The sequence below is a fragment of the Dipodomys merriami genome, unplaced genomic scaffold, assembly GCF_024711535.1.
Source record: "Dipodomys merriami isolate MVZ:Mamm:240054 unplaced genomic scaffold, mDipMer1.0.p SCAF_30, whole genome shotgun sequence".
Classification (NCBI taxonomy): Eukaryota; Metazoa; Chordata; class Mammalia; order Rodentia; family Heteromyidae; genus Dipodomys; species Dipodomys merriami.
Genome location: NW_027204493.1, coordinates 11,462,360 through 11,480,996, shown reverse-complemented (window position 1 = coordinate 11,480,996; position 18,637 = coordinate 11,462,360).

Below are 18,637 nucleotides of genomic sequence, written 5' to 3'. Positions count from 1 at the left end.
AGCCACCAACACCCGGTAATCCTTTATATTTTGAATGTCTTCTAAATTTCCAAGTTAAGTTGCCATCTATCTACTTCATGGCAAGAATGTTATGCATTCTTCATAAATAAACTGTCTTGTAAAATATAGTAATAGTTATGGTTGTTGAGTTATTATTTCCTAGTAATTTTACATATAATTCCCATCTCTATTGGGAAGAAGCTATTATGATTTGTACTTTAAAGATGAAATAGAAATGTCAGTTAGGTGATTTCCCTTAGGCAATGTAACTGATAAAGGATATGTTGGTTATCATTATCCATTTGGTCCTCCTGAGCAGGTATGTAATCTCTGTTCTGCTCTGCAGGGCTAAGCAATTCAAATTCAAATTCAAATTCAAATCCTTGGTTTCTTGTTGGCTTCAACCACTGAAACATATGAGCAGGACTAGCATTCTCTACTCCCTTGCTGCCTTGAAGTAGAGAGTCTGTTCCTTAAAGAGCTATTGTGCTAATGGTGTTAATTCCACTCTGCTCAAGTTGTAATAGTCCTTGGGATCTTCATCCCTTCCTGTTCTTTCAGTCTTCCCATAGTCTGCAAAAAACAAAAAATCCCTTATTAAGTTATTTATAGTGATCTGAATGTCAATTGTTTTCCTCCCTTTAGAAGAAGTTGGCAGCAATATGATTGAAGTGATGTTTATCTTTAAAACTTGAGTCATTTCAATATATTGTCTTTCATAAAAATGAATAACCAAATAAATGAATTAGTAATTTGAAATAAATGTGTCTTTAGTCAATTATAGTCATTCTTATTTTTAAAACAATTAACTCAGTGAATTAAACCAGTGTTAGAATATTCAAACACAGACATAGTATGCTCCAGGTTACATATAATGAGTATATTCTCTACCAGAATTGTCTGTAGATATTAGGGCAGTTTTTAACCTTATTATTCTCCCATCAGCAAACTTCATTGTAACATTTACCTGTCTGATGTCATGATTTTCGGTGAGTTTAGATAAGATTCATTAACATAGGAAACTCAGCAAGTTGCTCCTCAGAGAAGGAATTCTTATTCATCACAATATACTTTTGTTCTTTAACAGATTTCTTTATACCACTTGCCAAGTGATGCTGATGTCTGTTTCCTTGACAACAAGTAGGGTGAACACTGAAATGATAGAGAGTGCATGTAAGGTGTATTCACAAAGTGATTGTAAGTGTTCAGGGGAAATATATCAGAGCAACCTTGTCTTCCTTTGTGAGCAAAGATGCTAATGAAGAAGTTTCACATTGCAGGTGGTCCCTGTGGCACCAAGGGGGCAAGAAACACATGACATCCAACACTAACTTATTACAAATCTACATTTGTTTGCTACTGCTGTTCACTTTTAATTTTCTCCCAGTTATTCTTCACTCTCATAAACCCAACAACTAGTTTATTACTTGAAAGAGAAACAAACTCTTGGCATTTTTCTTTTCAACTATGGGATACAGTTAGCATGTATCCCATGATACATGTTACGATAGTTGTGTGTGTGTGTGTGTGTGTGTGTGTGTGTGTGTGTGTGTGTGTGTTTTAATCTGGAATACATGGTTTGAAATGTATCATGGCAGCCAAACATGATGGTATTCTAATTTCTTGGGTGGATGATGCAGAAGAACCATTAATGCAGCCTGGACTATTCAGTGATTTTTGAGGCCATGAGAGATGGGCCACTATCTCAAAAAATATATTATGATAGTGCAATACTTATTCTAGTATCCCATATTAGATCAATAAGAATTATCCTCTAACAATTTTTCCTGCAAGTCTGGATTATAGTGTCTGTTTTAATAAAGTTGACTATAATAATATCTTAAAATTACTTATTCATCTTAAAAAAATCCTTGCTAAATTTAGTTAGATTATTTTCATAGTCACCTGGATGGTAAGCATATATTGATGTGTTCTAATTATCAATACAAACAGTGCATAATGGAGTCTCCATTAAGAATGTGTTTAACTTATTCATCTCTTTTCCTGATTATGGTAGATAACAAAATTTCCCGCTCTGGAGTAATGATCTTCTGGAAACAAACCTCTGAAATGTATTGGTTAAAAATTAGAATATAAATGTGGTATAATCTTTGTCTATAATTATGGCATATGGATAACTTTATAATTAATTATCTCCAGTACTAATATATTATCAACATTCAAGGATTTTAAAGCATATATCTACATTTATCCATTTCAAAAAATGAGAATCAGTCCAGAGAAAATGGATCTTTCTCTTACTTGATGATATAATTAAGTATGCACTGTTACAGGAATTTCTGTCACAGGTCATGGTGTTAATGTCTTCCTTATCCACTAACAAAATCTTATATTAGGAACACTATTGTTAGATGCTTCTGAGTCTTGCAACTGGTACTGAGATGAAACACTAGGATGCAGAAATTTCATTCAAATATCCTTTGGAAAAAGATGCAATCTGGAAAATTTGTTTTGTGATACTACTGCAAAAAAACCTCAGCCCAACTTCCTTGGTGCGGGGACCTGGACTTGATAGTTTTGTGTGCATCAAACCATGGATGTGGGTTCCTCTGCAAGGCAAGGCTACCCTCTTCAGTTGATGGTCACTCTCAAATGGGTTTGAGGACAGATCTGAGAGTAATCTGCAGACTACGTAGCAGCTCAGTGGTTCTTCTCTCACTCAGTCCTGAAGGGAATATTTAGGCAGGAGAGTCCAGCATCCCTGATAGTCCACAGCTAAGCTACTTGGCTGCACTGGCTCTAAACATGTAACTATTTGGTTTCTGAATTTTGGACTGGAGTGGTGTCATTTCCTCGGGGAAAATGAAGGTGATTAGAAAGAGCATCTATGTGCTATCTTCCTTTTCTATTATCTTGACTAGATTCATCTCATCTTCAGTTAACATTTGCACTGGTCTGGAAGGTTTATCTAGTAGGGCAAAAAGAACTTTATGTTTACAAAATGAAACTCCTAATAATTATGGTTTTTCCCCTTGAGGCACATGTAAACAACCCAAAGCCTTTCATTTGCTAGGCAAGCACTTTATCACTGAGCTACCTCTCCAGCCCAACCATATTCTTTTGAGGATGCAGCACTTGTCAGTTTGCCATTAATCTTAGGTAAGCAACTATCCATGAAGCACCACAATTAACCACCTAGATCTCAAACATATTCCTTCTTGTCCCCATTGTGTAACAGAATCCCTACCTCCACCTGATAATCTTGTTTAGTTATGCCTGACAGGATGGCACCTGCTTTTTCTGCTTGCTAGTTCCATGGCACAAGAAGCTCAGAGAGCCTAGGCAAGAACTATATTAAAATTCTATGAGACTCTCTCTACTTCCTCTAGTTTCAGAATGACGCACCTTCTCAAATGAGTCATTGATAAATGGTGTACTCAGACAGGTGCATTTCATCTTTTAAAATCTTTTCACTATGCAACAGTAGTCATTAGTGTGTATTCTGTATCCTGAAGGATAACACCCACCTTCTCAGAGTATTCTTTCTAAGCTGACACATCAACAATAACTGTACCCTTTTATTTCAGTACTTTACAATTGAACTGAGGTCCTCACATTTACAAGACAAGCGATCTACCCCGTTGAGCTACAAGCACAGCACCTTTTTGCATTGCTTATTTTGGAGGTAGGTTCTTGTTTTTCTGTTTTGTTTTGTTTTTAAAATACCCTGATTGGTCTAGGCTGAAATCCTCCCATTTGTGCTTCCCAGTGTCACTAGAGACAAATAACCGGCATGTCCCACTGTACGCAGAGATTTTGCTTCCTCCATAGCTGGGATAACAGGCACACCACTGTATCTAACAATTGATTAAGAGAGAAAATCTTGAGAACTTCTTTTTGCCAGAGCTGACCTCTACCTTGGATCCCCTGGTCTCTGCCTATACTTTAATATACCATTACATGCTCCATGGAAAGAGCAGCTACTGTGCATGTGATAAGTGATAGGCCCAATGTTCTCACAGTCATGCAGCCTTTGCAAGAAAGTGAGCCCATATATTGGTGCAGTTATAGAGGATAATGTACCAATCTATCAAGCAATCAAGCAAGTTGATTCTGGAGATGAGACAGTGGCATTCATATTTGGACTATATGTCTATTTACAAAAATTTCATCACTACCGCTTCCTAAGGTAGAAGCAATAAAGTGTCATAGGCTTAATTGTTTTCCTCATGGGACAATATAACCTTAGGCACCCAGAATTGGTATCTTTTGCTAGCAAGCTAGAATTCTGCATCAACTGTAATTGCTTAGTGTTTATGAATAAGAATCTACATTGTATATCCCATAGTTAGCCATTATCTATCTACTTTGACTACTCCATATATGCACCTTTGGTTCCAGCAGTGTGATGGTTGTTGAAAAATGTTGACTTTTTTCACCTGGATGAACGATCAGGTTGTTTAGTATGTTTTTCACGGTGGATGTTCTCAGGAACATTTGCAGAGGAGAAGGAAGCAGGATCAAGCTGAACGAAGAGTTAGGTAGTCACAAGACTTCAGCTGAAACTAGTTAAAATGATTTCTAATATCCCTTTAGAGTTTCCTTACATAGGGAGAAAATGTTACCTTCATTGCCCCCATTCCAACATTTTTGGCTATGGGCTATTGCAGTCACCTCCAGGATGGTTATATCATGGAGAAAGAAAACTTGGGTCAGGAAGAACTTGAAAATTTTTGCAAATTTGATCCTACAAAATTACCCTTCTCAACTGAGCTCCAAATCACCCAAGAATATTTATCCCCAAAACTTTCAGGTGGATGAAAGTGGGACATCCTCCCTTGAGGAATGAGATAAGCCTTTGCTGTCAGATAGACAATTTACAGCAACTGGGCTAATCTGAAGACATCCAAGCTACTAATACTAAAGGAACTGATGACAATTTGCCAAATGTGAACACTAGCACACCCAGCATGCTCTCCCTGGTGCTGCTTATATACCCAACCAAGCATTTCATTCTTTGATCTTTTGAGGATGCCTCTGTCTCTAGTTTAGGTTGCTTAAAAAGTAATTTGTCTTGCTTCCTTCCAATCTCACTTAATCTCTTCATAATCCTGATTGCTGGTGACCTGATCTCATGCTAATCCTATGTCCAACTATCACCAAGAATCAGCATCCTAGATGGTTTTGCCCAAACAAAGAAATTATCTATTAAAAACAAAATTTATGCCAAGAGCTAGTGGCTCACACCTGTAGTTCTAGTTATTCAGGAAGCTGAGAGGTAAGGATTATGGTTTGAAGCCAGTGAAATTTGAAGCCAGAAAAGTTCAAGAGGGCTCTTATCTATAGTTAACTAGCAAAATGCCAGAACTGGAGGTGTGCCTCAAGTGGTAGAGTAACATTTGTGAGTGAAAAATCAAGTGAAAACACAGGTTCTGAGTTCAAGCCCAGATACAGCAATAATAATAATAATAATAATAATAATAATAATAATAATAATAATAACAACAACAATAATAAATTATACAGATTAAGCACAAGATAAAATGTAGCTCTTTTTAATCTAAATTGCAATAGTACATAAGCTATGGGTTTGTACCCCATTGATATTAGTAGAGCATAGATATCCAGTGCTTATCCTCTTGAAGCAAATATAAGACAAGAATAATCCACATAATTACAATGCAAGGTTAACTACTGAAGTGAAGAGGAAGGAGCCATCTCATCCATTTGGGTAAACAAAGGAAGCCTTCATGAAAGCACTTAATCTAGGCCTTCAAAGATAAATATGGTTTCTGTATGTGACAGCCATAGGACTGCAATATTTATAAAATAGCATTCATTACCAAAATGGATTTAGCTACCTATCTTGTAATGTAAATAGCCTTTACTCCATATGTATCCCTTTACCAAGTAAATTGGAACATCTTTTTGGTTGAGGAAAACAAATTTGTTTCTGTCAAATTTTGTGTTCCTATTACTTCACAGATTATTCTGTCACCTTAAGGACATGCAAATATGCTTAAAAGATATACTGCGGAGAGAAGGAAGGAGAGAAAGAAGGAAATGGAGAGGGAAAGAAAAGCTATGCCAGGGAGGAAAGGAAGGAGAGAAGGAGAGCGAGGAGAGGGAGAGGATAATGGAGAAGGAGAGACAGAATTGAGAAAGAATGAGCTTGGAAGACACGGTATGAAAGCATCAGAGCATATTTGAACATAGTGAGTATGAGACACAGTGGCAAGAGAAAAGAAAGGACCATAGAACATAAGGCCTACAAGGATTCTGATCCAACTAAACTGATTAATACCAGAAGAGAGGCAGATACAGTAACAGCAGTAACAACAGGGATAAGGAATCATTAGAAGGGTAAGCACTACTTATAATGCTCTAGACAGGCACTAATGAAGGCAAAATGCAGGATGCTGTCAACGGAGATAGAATGGAGAGGGTAAGTGGAAAAACCACCCAAGAATTAGTGCTAACAGAACTTGGTGACTCATTTAAAAGTGAATGAATTTTCATGAAAATATAGGACAAAGAAGGCCAAAAGTTTTGAATTGAGTAACTAAAGACTACATGAATGTACCTGAAGAACTATTAGGAATAATTTGATTTTGAATATACAGTATTTCAAATATCAACAAAGCATCTATGGGCAAGAAAACCAAGAGATGTAGGTTCAGACTGAGACCTGGATGTGAGTTACATAAATTAAATGAAAATGAAATAGGTTGGTCTCCCAGTCTATTCCTTGAATCCCTCTGGATCTTCAATCATGTGTCTATAATTTGAAGGGATTTCTACCTGGTGGTGTCATATTCTGATCAGATAACCTAGATTTCAAAATAAATAATAACAAATAATCCGGACTTTTTTCCTTCCAGAACTGGGATCAAACACAAGGCTTTATGAATAACAAACAATTGCTCTACTAATGAGTTATACTCACGGCTGCAACAACTATTTTTTAATTTATTTATTTTAATTTTTATCTTCTAATAGTTGTATAGAGGGGTGCCATTCAATAAAAGCAGTTTACTTTTTAGCCCTTCTTCACATCCGTCAGCAGTCACTGTTGGATGTTTTTAATGTGATAATGGCTTTTTTTCTAAGTAAATGTAATTAAATATTTTATCTTATTTTCTAACATATATAAAGTTGAAATGATATTCATAAACTGATCTGTGGAATGGCAGCTACATTGTACAACTATTTATTTACTTGTTTATTTGTTTATTTTATTTTTGTTCAGCTGCGGCGCTTGAACTCAGGAGTTGAGTGCTGCCCATGAGCTCTTTTGCTCAAGGCTAGTGCTCTACCACTGTTCTTCCACTTTGAGCTACAGTGCCATTTCTGGTTCTCTGGTGGTTCATTGAAGATGTGAGTTTGAAGGACTTTCCTGCTCTGTCTTATTTTGAACCATGATCCTCAGACCAGCCTCCTCAGTAGCTAGTATTACAGGCATGAGCCACCAGCACCCAGCTTCTACAACTTTTTAATTATAATAAAAATATAAGTTTTGAAATGGAAAGGATATATACAATAACAATTCAACCAACCATAAAATTTAGGATCCTGAAAGGCTGCCTCAATTTTCCATGTGAAATGAAACTTGAAATTTTCGGCTTTATGATCTCTTTTCTGTTTTCAATCATGACAGACTACTATTTTAGTGTTCTTATTTTTAAGATCAATCTTTCTTTTTTATACCAATTTCAAATTTCAAAATAAAAGGAGTATGGTTTTTTTCTTTGTTTCTGGTTTAGAAAGCATTGTTTCACCCACACTCTAGAAAATCAAATTCTCTTGAATTTGTATCCTACTCACACTTGTTTAAAGATCCAAATAAAAACATACTATCTGCTCAAGAGTGATTCATCAATGAATCATATGACAAGTGTACACGTACTTCTTGTCATCTGAACTCTTAACCATATATACTTTGTAACTACCTGCAAAATTTCTCTTATTCAACATCTCAGTTGAAAACAATGCAATGTACTGGTAAAAACATCAGAGTTGCTTGAGAATGAATGAGAGGATGTGGATTGTATTTCAGTGACATTTTAGCTCTTCTTATAATAAGATAATTGTTAAAGTAATATGCATTTTTCTTTTTCTTATGTGAAAATATCTTTTTAAGAAACCAGGTTTTCCTGGAGACCCAGAGGAAATCCCATCCACAGAAAGAAAATTTGTAAGCACAGTCAACCCTCCATACTCCCACTTTTCTGTATCCATTGGTTCAATTAAACACAGGTTGAAAATATTCAGTAAAAATGTTGCCCCTGTACTTAATGTCTGTCATTATTCCTTATAGTCTTATAGATATTTACATGGTATCTGTACTCTATTAAGTAGTGTAAGGAATCAGTAGATGACTTTAAAGTAGACAAAAGAATATATATATATATATATATATGTCATATGAAAATGCTCATTTTATATAAAGGATTTAAGTATTTCTGATTTTGGTATCTGAGAGGTGTTTTGGAACCATTTCTTCACTGATTCCTAAGGATGGCTTCACAATGCCTTTGATTTCTGTACAATGATTTTCTATAGGTGAAAAGGGAAAAAAACCAACAAAGAAGAAGAGGTTTTTTTTTTTGTTGTTATTGGGGGAAAAAACCAAAAAAATGTTACTTTACCTAACACATTTTTCTAAGCTACAGAAATAACCATGTGCTTATATTGTAAACCTCAGGAATATAGAATACCCTTGAGAATATCAGAAAGCACTGAACGTTTTCAGAGATCTGAAGAAGAGGGGAAGGAAGAGAGATATTAAAAATGACATCAGTTTAAGCAGTCTAGGATAGCTCAGAACATATACAAATCATGCAAAGCTATGTCCTTTGAAGATCAACTGTGAAACTAACACCTCCTATGCGTTAAGGTTGTAGTGGTCTTTCACAATAGGATGCAGAAAGCTATGATAAATGAGGTTATTATGCAAGACAAATTTTCAATATTTATGCAACTGTGTATTTTTGGAGATGAATGCCATAACTTAGGTTTATGTTATATAGTGGAGAGAAAATAGTGGCAAATAACTAATGGCAAATCCAAACTAGAGCAACATTAACTTTTCAGTATACCATTCGGTAAACTACATAACTTTATGGGAACACAATTCCTTTGTGAAGTGAAGTGTTCTATGGTTGTGGGAGCTGTTATTTTTGTGATTATTTACTATGGAGTGAATTAAAAGGAAAATCTTGCAAACAAATGTCTTGATAATAGATAATGTTCTCAGACATTCCTAGGCATTCATTGATTAGGAAGATATTATCTGTGTAACTCCATTCTTTTCTCTCTAGTGTTATTGATTTAGAAGATCCTAAGTGACATATTATTTTCCTCTCAAAGAGTATGTGCACTATCTTTTCAGTAAAGGAATTCTAAAATAGTTGTGATTTTAAGAAGGTAACTATTCCAAGTGGGGACTTGAACAAAATATATCACAACATAAAGATCTGGGGACAGGAAATACTGGTCCTACCTTTTGTCATTCCTTTGAAGAGTTTAAAGAAATGATTTCTATATAATTCAAGTATATATATATATATATATATATATATATATATATATATATATATATATATATTTAAGAGAGGATGAGTCAATTGTGGGTCTTGAACTCAGGGCCTGGGAGCTGTCCCTGAGCTCCTTTTGCTCAAGGCTAGAGATCTATCACTTTGAGCCACAGCTCCACTTCCAGTTTTTTTGGTGGTTAATTGGAGATAAGAGAGTCTCATGGATGTTCCTGCCAGGGCTTAGCTTTGAACCTCAATCCTCAGATCTCAGCCTCCTGTGTAGCTAGGATTATAGTCATGAGCCTCCAGTGCCCAGTTCAAGTATAATTTTTTTCCATACATATTTTTATTGTAAAAATACTGTACAGAGGGATTACAGTTACATGAGTAGGGTAATGAGTACATTTCCTATCAAGCATTGTTACCTCTTCCTTTGTTCCCCACCCCTCCTCCCGCTTTTTTTTAGTCAGTAATGAGGCCTGAACTCTGGGCCTGGGCACTGTCCCTCAGCTCTTTAGCTCAAGGCAAGCACTCTACCACTTGAGCCACAGCACCACTTCCAACTTTTCCTGCTTATGTGGTGCTGAGGAATGGAACCCAGGTCCTCATGCATGCAAGGCAAGCACTCTATCACTGAACCACCTTCCCAGCCCCAAGTATAATTTTTATTAGTATATCATTACCTAACCTGAATAGCTTTAGGGGAACACAATGGAGTCCTTTGAGAAGCAAGTGTCCAATGGTTATAAGAGGCAAAAAGATCTCAGTGCTCAATGGAGGAGGTTGGGTCATTGACATAAATATTGAAAATGTTAAAAAAAAATTGTCTGATTTATACAACAAAGAAATCAGCACCAAATATTTCCCCCACTTGATGCTCAGTATTGAGCGAAAGATAAGATGCACACATACTCTGCTTAAGATTTAAAAAGTAAGGGGCTGGGAAGGTGGCTCAGTGGTAGAGCGCTTGCCTTGCATGAATGAGGCCCTGGGTTCGATTCCTCAGTACCACATAAGCAAAAAGAAGGCTGGAAGTGGCGCTGTGGCTCAAGTGGTAGAGCGCTAGCCTTGAGCTGAAGAGCTGAGGGACAGCGCCCAGGCCCAGAGTTCAGGCCCCATGACCAGACCAAAAAAAAAAAAAAAAGGTTTAAAAAGTATATCTGACTTCATGCAAAATGGTTACTATTGGTGGTCTTGACATAGAAGAAAATGTGGTAAAGCCATATCATGCACTGAAGTAGCTCAAGACATCATCTTTCTTATTATAACTGTGAGTGGACATGTGTAGCTACCTTGGCCTAACAATAACATGATTTTCTAGAGCTCAACTGCAGGTGTCAGTTGCTGCAGCAAATTGGTCACTGTGATGTTTTATGTGTCAAATTCCCTGGGTCACATGGTGCCCATATATTATCTCCCTCTCTTTTCTATTTGTACATATCCATACACAGTCATAGTTATGGCCTAAAGAGATGAAAGATGAATAGATAATAATAAATACTAACGGGAGTAGAATATGAATACCGGTTGTGGTCCTTAGAACAATGGCATTTATGAAAGTTGTGGTTTTTCCTACAAACTTATTAAGAGGGGACCCAAAGATACTCCTTATTTATAAGGTTATTCCAGTTGGGCACTAGTGGCTCATGCCTATAATCCAAGCTACTCAGAAGGCTGAGATCTGAGGATTGAGTGTCTAAGCCAACTCCCCAGGCAGGAAATTCTTTGAGACTCTTATCTTCATTGATCACCACAAAGCTGGAAGTGAAGCTATGATTTAAGTGATGGATCACTAAACATGAGCAAAAAAGTTCAGGGACAGTGCCCAGACCCATAGTTCAAGTTCCAAGACTGGTAAACACACATCCCACACTCCACCCCACCCCCACCACACACACACTACACAAGATCATTCAGAGGAAACTGAATTAGCCAAGGAGACTTTGACGTGGCCAGATTAAACCAGCAGTGCCTAGTACTCTCTGGAGATTGTGCTTTAAGAAGGAAGGCCCCAAATTATAAAGATCATTTCCAACATAATGTCTTGTGAGTATCACTGTTGCATAGTTTTTCCCTTTTGTCCTTTGTCACACCATTTTGATGCTGTACAACTTGGGGGTGGGGGGAGAGGGAGAAAAATGAGGGAAGAGGTAACAAGTTAGACAAGAAATGTAATCGCTACCTTACTTATATAACTGTAACCCCTCTGTACATCATCTCAACAATAAATTTAAAATAAAAATATGTCAATTAAAGAAAACAAAGAAGAAGGAAGGCCCCATTGGAAGGTAAAGCGCATGGAAAGTATGAGGAAGCTACTTTCAACACCGAATAGACTAACAGTCATGGGAAAGCTGTTACTATAAACAACCAACAGCTGGTAACATACAACCAGTTGAACTGAATTTCCCATAGTGCTCATGACAAGAGGTCCTCTCTTACAACTCCTCACAACCAAAAACTTAACATGGCAAAGGAACTTGTGTCAGGTGATTTTAGTCTTATCTGAGTCTCCTGTGCAGGCAATATTTGCTTAGGGGATCACTATTAATCTGAGTAAGAAAAAGTTTGGAAACTATGCATAACAGGAAGTTCCTACCCAGTCTTCTCATCTTTCTTTTCAACTATCAGAATTGTTTCATTTGCTTTACAGTCTAAAGGCTTTCTCTCTTCCTTATGTCATACCATCTTTAACTTTCACAGGAATTTTCCATAACAGATCTCTTGCACATTCAATCTTTGGCACTTCCTTATTAGTGCTTCCAAAACAACATGCTCACAGATCTGAAATTTAGCACGCATAGCACATCTCATTCCACTTGGGGGAAGTTCCAGCTACTCAAAGACTGGGACTTACTAAGGTGTGATGACTGACTCATTCACATTTTAGACATTTGAAACTGACTCTAGATGAATACGACTTTTGCCAAGATTATCTGTTAGAATGTCTATATGAGGCCTCTCTCTTTGTTCTAAAATGACCTGCTAGTATAATTCCTCAACTTCATGTTTCCAGAGAAATCCAGACAGAATCCATATTGCCTTTTGTGTTCTACACTCAGAATTCATCATAACATTACATCTGTACCATCTTACTGGGCACATTTCTAGTGTGAGAAGTAAGGTCACATGGATGTGGTTACCAAAATGTATAGATTACTGGGTGCCATCATAGTGGTTGGCTATCTCAGGATAAACATACTACAAAAAATTTCATAGTTCTTGAAAATATCTATTGTGCTAACATAAAACAAAGAAGTAGAAGCTTAGTATAAATGTTTTTTACATAAATTTTAAATATATGAGTACAAACATCACAAGTAGACATCATGAAAAAATATATAAACAAATGTTAATGCATTAAACATTTTAGAATGCATGTAGGTAGGGAAGCAGAATGAAGATTGGGAATAGGATTAAGTATTTATAAATAAAAATATATTCTATTACTTTCAACAAAAATTTTGGTTGAGGGTAGATTTCTATTTACATAAGCATTCATACTTTAAAAAAGGCATCCACATAAAAATATACTCCTAGATAGCTTACTACTCAGTTTTGTTCCCAGGAAGTAGATTTTTCAGGCTACATAAAATACTCTTAATAGAAGCTTTACCTCACTTTCTGTTGAAACAGTTAGTGGTGTTTTGGGACTTTTGAAAATTTCCTCTGATTGAAGTTTCTCATTTGTTCAAGCCTTGTCAAGGTATAGACTATTCATCAACCTTCAACATTAGACTTTCAGGAATGATGATATCCTGTGTTTTGAGTCTAATTACTTATACTGTGTATAATCTCTGAAGATAGTAAATATAAGTGATACATTTTGCATATGAAAATTTCTTGTTTGTGCTATAACTAAATTTAGATAGCATAACTAATCATTTTCATACTTAGTAGACTCAATACTTACTCTTGAATAAGTAAATCATTATTTAAGAATCAACAGAAAAAAGAGGAGTTATAAGGACATGAATCTCTAAACTTGAATATTCTCTCTCCCCCCTCTCTTTCTCTCTCTCCTTTCTTTTTTTCTTTTTCTTTCTTTCTTTCTTTCTTTCTTCCTTCCTTCCTTCCTTCCTTCCTTCCTTCCTTCCTTCCTTCCTTCCTTCCTTTCTTTCTTTCTTTCTTTCTTTCTTTCTTTCTTTCTTTCTTTCTTTCTTTCTTTTCTTTCTTTCTTTTTTTGCAGGTCCTGGGGCTTGAATTCCCGGCCTGGGTGCTGTACCTGGGCTCCTTTTGCCCAAATCTAGCACTCTACCACTTGAGCCACATCCCCATTTCCCTGTTTTTCTGTGATTAATTGTAGATAAGAATCTCACAGACTTTCTTGCCAGGGCTGGCTTTAATCCCCGATCCTCAGAACTCAGCCTTCTGAGTAGCTACAATTACAGGCATGAGCCAAAGGCACGCAGCTGAATATTTTTTTGACGAAAGTTATTTAACATTTATGTAAAATGATAATCTTTTCCCCATCCTTAAAATATTGAAACAATACCTTCCCTTTTCTGTGTGTTTCTCTTTCATGATAAAAGTTATGGTTTCACAGAGAATCTAATGGGAATTATGTAATTATTTGTACATATATATTATTTTATTTCCTGTACCTTTTAAAACCTCTATACACAGATCCTTTTTGAAATTCCTTAGACACTTGGCAAGTAGTCAATAGTGAACCAACTTCCTGCAAGAAAGCATTATTTTTGCATGTCCTTGGAGACTGGATAATTAATGTGTAATGTTTTACTTAAAACTGTAATTAAGTTTAAATTAAAATTCTTTGGGTTTTTAATAGAGGAGGAACCATTTTGCTGCCTTTTCCAGTTAAATGTAATGTTTGCCAGCCTGTCTGGGCCAAACCACCTCCATTTATAGATGCTTAATATTACTGTTTTAGTGTTGGCATTTTGACTGGGAACTTTAAGAAAACGTTTTCTTCCTATCCTCCATTACAGTTGCTTAAAACAAATAGCAAAATAAAATCATCCATTGTCATTTACTGTTTTCCTCTTTCTAGAAACATGTAATACATTATTTATTTTTGTTGGACTCTCTTATAAGCACTAAAAATTCGAGTGTATCTTTCTGGTCTCTTAAGAGGTTAAGCTAGATGTATTTGAAGACAGTCCTCCTCAATTGCTCCTGAGATTCTATTCTGTTTCCCAGCCATGGATTCATTTGGAAGATCAATCAAGTAGTGGTGAAGACTCTTAAAGAATCTTCTGATGGAAAGAATGACATCACCGCATTTGTTAGGAAATAGAAAGACTTGGAAAAAATTATATTAAGTGACCAGGACCAAAGAAACATAGTCCCATGGTTTCCCTTATTTGCAATAACTAGAACATGTCTAGGACAAATAGAAAAGGTCAAAAGCTATGTACATATGACCATATAAGATGATGTTAAGCAAAATGAACCCCAAGATAGGGACACAAATTTTTTTTCTTTCTTGCTATTGTTTCTAATGTATTTATAATGTACCATGTGATTTTTTGTTTTTTTTTGTATGTTCCTCCCCCACAGTATAACCCCTGTTTTCACTGTATTTGATGTCGGGGGCCCTGCATCTTGTTTATACACTTTTCTAATTCAGGAAGCAGAAGGGAAAAACAAAATGCTTAAATAGGGATACAGGTTGACCCATTGTAACAATGAGATGTACAAGAGACTATGTTGAAAACAAACTTTAGGGCTGGGAAGGTGGCTCAGTGGTAGAGCACTTGCCTTGCATGCTCGAGGCCCTGGGTTCGATTCCTCAGCACCACATAAGCAAAAAAAGAAAAAAGCTGGTAGTGGCACTGTGGCTCAAGTGGTAGAGTGCTAGCCTTGAGCTGAAGAGCTGAGGGACAGCGCCCAGGCCCAGAGTTCAGGCCCCACGACCGGACCCAAAAAAGAAAGAAAGAAAGAAAGAAATGAAAACAAACTTTACAACTTCGGTGGGACGGGGAGAGGGGGTTTGCAGGGGGGGGGGGATGGTAGGGGAAAAACAAAGGAGGAGCCAACAATGCTCCATAGGAAATGTACTCTACCTTGCTCATGTAACTGTAACCCCTATGTACAGTATTTTTACAGGAAAAGCTTACCATAAAAGAGAACCTTCTGATGAGGAGTACACATCAGTTGAAGGATGGAAGTTTTGAACACAGTTTCCAGCGTGGACATATACCTAATCTTCCTATAAGCAGCACTATTCACAATATCCAAGTTATGGAATCTATCCAGGTGCCTTTCATAGATGAATGTATATACATTCATCTATATATACATGAACAAAGAAGAATTATGATGTTATAAAAAAGCAACAGAATGGTGTTATTTGCAAGAAAGTAGATGCAAGTAGCAATCATTATGCTAATGACCCAGACTCTAAAAATCAAATACTGTGTATTTCCTCTCCAATGTGGAAGCTAGAGCTAAAAATAACAAAAGGACATGAAAAGAAATGGAGGCATATTTTGTGGGGAGAGAGAGAAGAGGGTGAAGGGGGGGAGAATATGCTCACAGTTCATTGTATACGTGTATGAAACGTTCACAAAGAAACAGTGAAAAACAAGTGGGTATGATCCATGTACATAACATAAATTCATGAAAATCCAACACACAATTAATATATGCTAATAAAACTACAGAGGAAAAGATATTCTGGATTCCTAAGTTTATTTTTCCTTTGACTTTGAGCATTCTCATTGTTTCTAATTTTGGAATGTTTCTTATTTTTCCACTACCTTAGAAATGCTTCCCAAATGATCAACAACAACAAAAAAGTTCAACCAGTGACTTACATTATAATCCTAGCTACTCAGGCTGCTGAGACCTGAGGGTGACAGTTCAAAACTAACCAGGACAGAAAAGACTTCAAGACTCCATCTTCAATTAACCAGAAAATGCCAGAAAAGTGGTAGAGTGCCAGTTTTGAACAACAAAGCAGATTGAGTGTGTGAGGACCTTAGTGCAATCCCTAGTCCCAGCACACATACACAAAAATAGTTCATTCAGAATGTGAGAACATCTGTATTGGTCTTCATTTTGTCCAAACGAAGACGACCTGAGGAAAAAAATTTTTTTTGTTAGTTGTGGGGTTTGAACTCTTGGCCTGGGCGCTGTCCCTCAGTACTTCAGCTCAAGACTAGTGCTCTACCACTTGAGCCACAGTGCCACTTCTGCTTTTTCTGCTTATGTGATGCTAAGGAATTGAACCCAGGGCCTTTAGCATGCAAGGTAAGCACTCTACCACTGAACTACCTTCCCAGCCCTTTTTCTGCTTTTAAATGATCAATTCAACATACTTCCTTTCCACACATTAGTTTATGCATTCAAATCATCTTGATGAACATCATGCCTTCCCTCATTCTCATCTGTCCCAGTTCTAACATCCTTTTAAGTTATCTGGTACCATTTTCACATTTATGCCTTGAATATTTTGACTGTGTTTGCCCAGCCTTCCTCTTTCCATTCATTGAGACAACTATTTTACAATAATTTCATATAATATTTTCACTAGTTCAAAATTAAACCTTTTAGTATAAATAGTAATTATAAAGAAGCAACTTAGTGAAGATAGACTTTTATTTCAGAGATTTATTTTCCAATTTGCATTTAACTAATCCAGTTGTACTAAATGGAAAAGATAAAAAAATCTGGCTTGTGAATTCTAGATATTACTTTGTTTAAAGGGATCCTCTTTGGGTTACATCGACATAAACTATGTTTATCTTGATTTCTTCCTTACCTTGTGAGATAAAGGGAGAAAATAATTTCTGCATGAAAATTACCAGGTCCTGAAATTTCAAGCTAATGACCTAACATTTTCTTTTAATTAATAATCTGTATTACTTTGCTATCACATTTTAGATTTCTACATCCTATAGGATAGAATACGGTATTGTGTATATACAAAGAAACAAAACTGAACTTCAATATAACCATGAAACTGATATTCCATTAATTGCAAATTACAATTGAGTGTCACAACATTGAATACCTAATAACTATTGGAAACTCTTCTGGAATGGAAAACACTTTTCCAGCTCAATGTCATATTTAGGTCTTTGTTTGAAGGAGGAGATAAGAGTTCTGAAGACATTTGTCAGGATATTAGATTTACTTCTTACCAGATTTACCATGTAATCTCTAATCTCCAGAAAATCTTGATTTTAATATTTCATCTGAAAGATACTCCGATTTCAATGCCACAACCAGAATTTCATGAATTGTTGCACAGAAAATTATCAAGCTCTCTTTGTATTCAGATGAGTAACTAACTCTTGACATGTTTTTCTATGTTTTTAAAATTCTACATGCAAAGATGATAAAAGAGAAAGTGATTTCATACTTTTAGGCTCTTGGAAAATGTGTTTATATATACATATGTGTATATATATCTATATATAGGGAGATACATATATACATAAATTAAGGATGTTCATTTTTGCTTTGTGTAATTAGATATCTCCATTTAGAATTATTTCTTCTTATTAAATGTATCTTCTTTAAAAGAGGCTTCTGCTTAAATCCAAGGGATGACTGGGTTTTGGCTTTCTCCCAATTACTTAGTTTTAGGCGTCTTTGCCTGTTATGATACTTAAAGAGAGTTTGCATGCGATTCAGGTTGAGTAACACTATATAATCAATTTCACAATATTGGATAATTTTCTTCTAAGACTTAAACTTGAAACCTCATACTCAAGATGTGACACAGCTTACAGTATGGAATAAAATCTCAAGGGTAATGGAATTTCAGCGTATTATAAGATTACATTTTACTTTATAATGTCAAAAGATCCATAGAAAATATTCATAACAGTTGAGAAGTTTGACCTTTGAATTAGTCACATCAAATTCCAGACATCAACATTAAAATGAGCTCATGAGCAACTCTCTTCTGAAAAAGTATATACTTAAGTCAAATTACCAAAGCTGTTAAATACAGCCAAGTCTTAGAAGCAAGTTATTTATGTGAGAAACATAAATAACAAGAAATGAATTCTAAAGTTTTGAATCAAAGATGGAGACTGAATATTTTGGCCCTTAATTCCAAAATGTGAACAGTATTGTGATGTTCTTCAAGTTGTTTTTCTAATAATGGTTATGGCTATAAACCACAACTTCCTAGACAATATTGCCTACTTCTTGCTACTGAG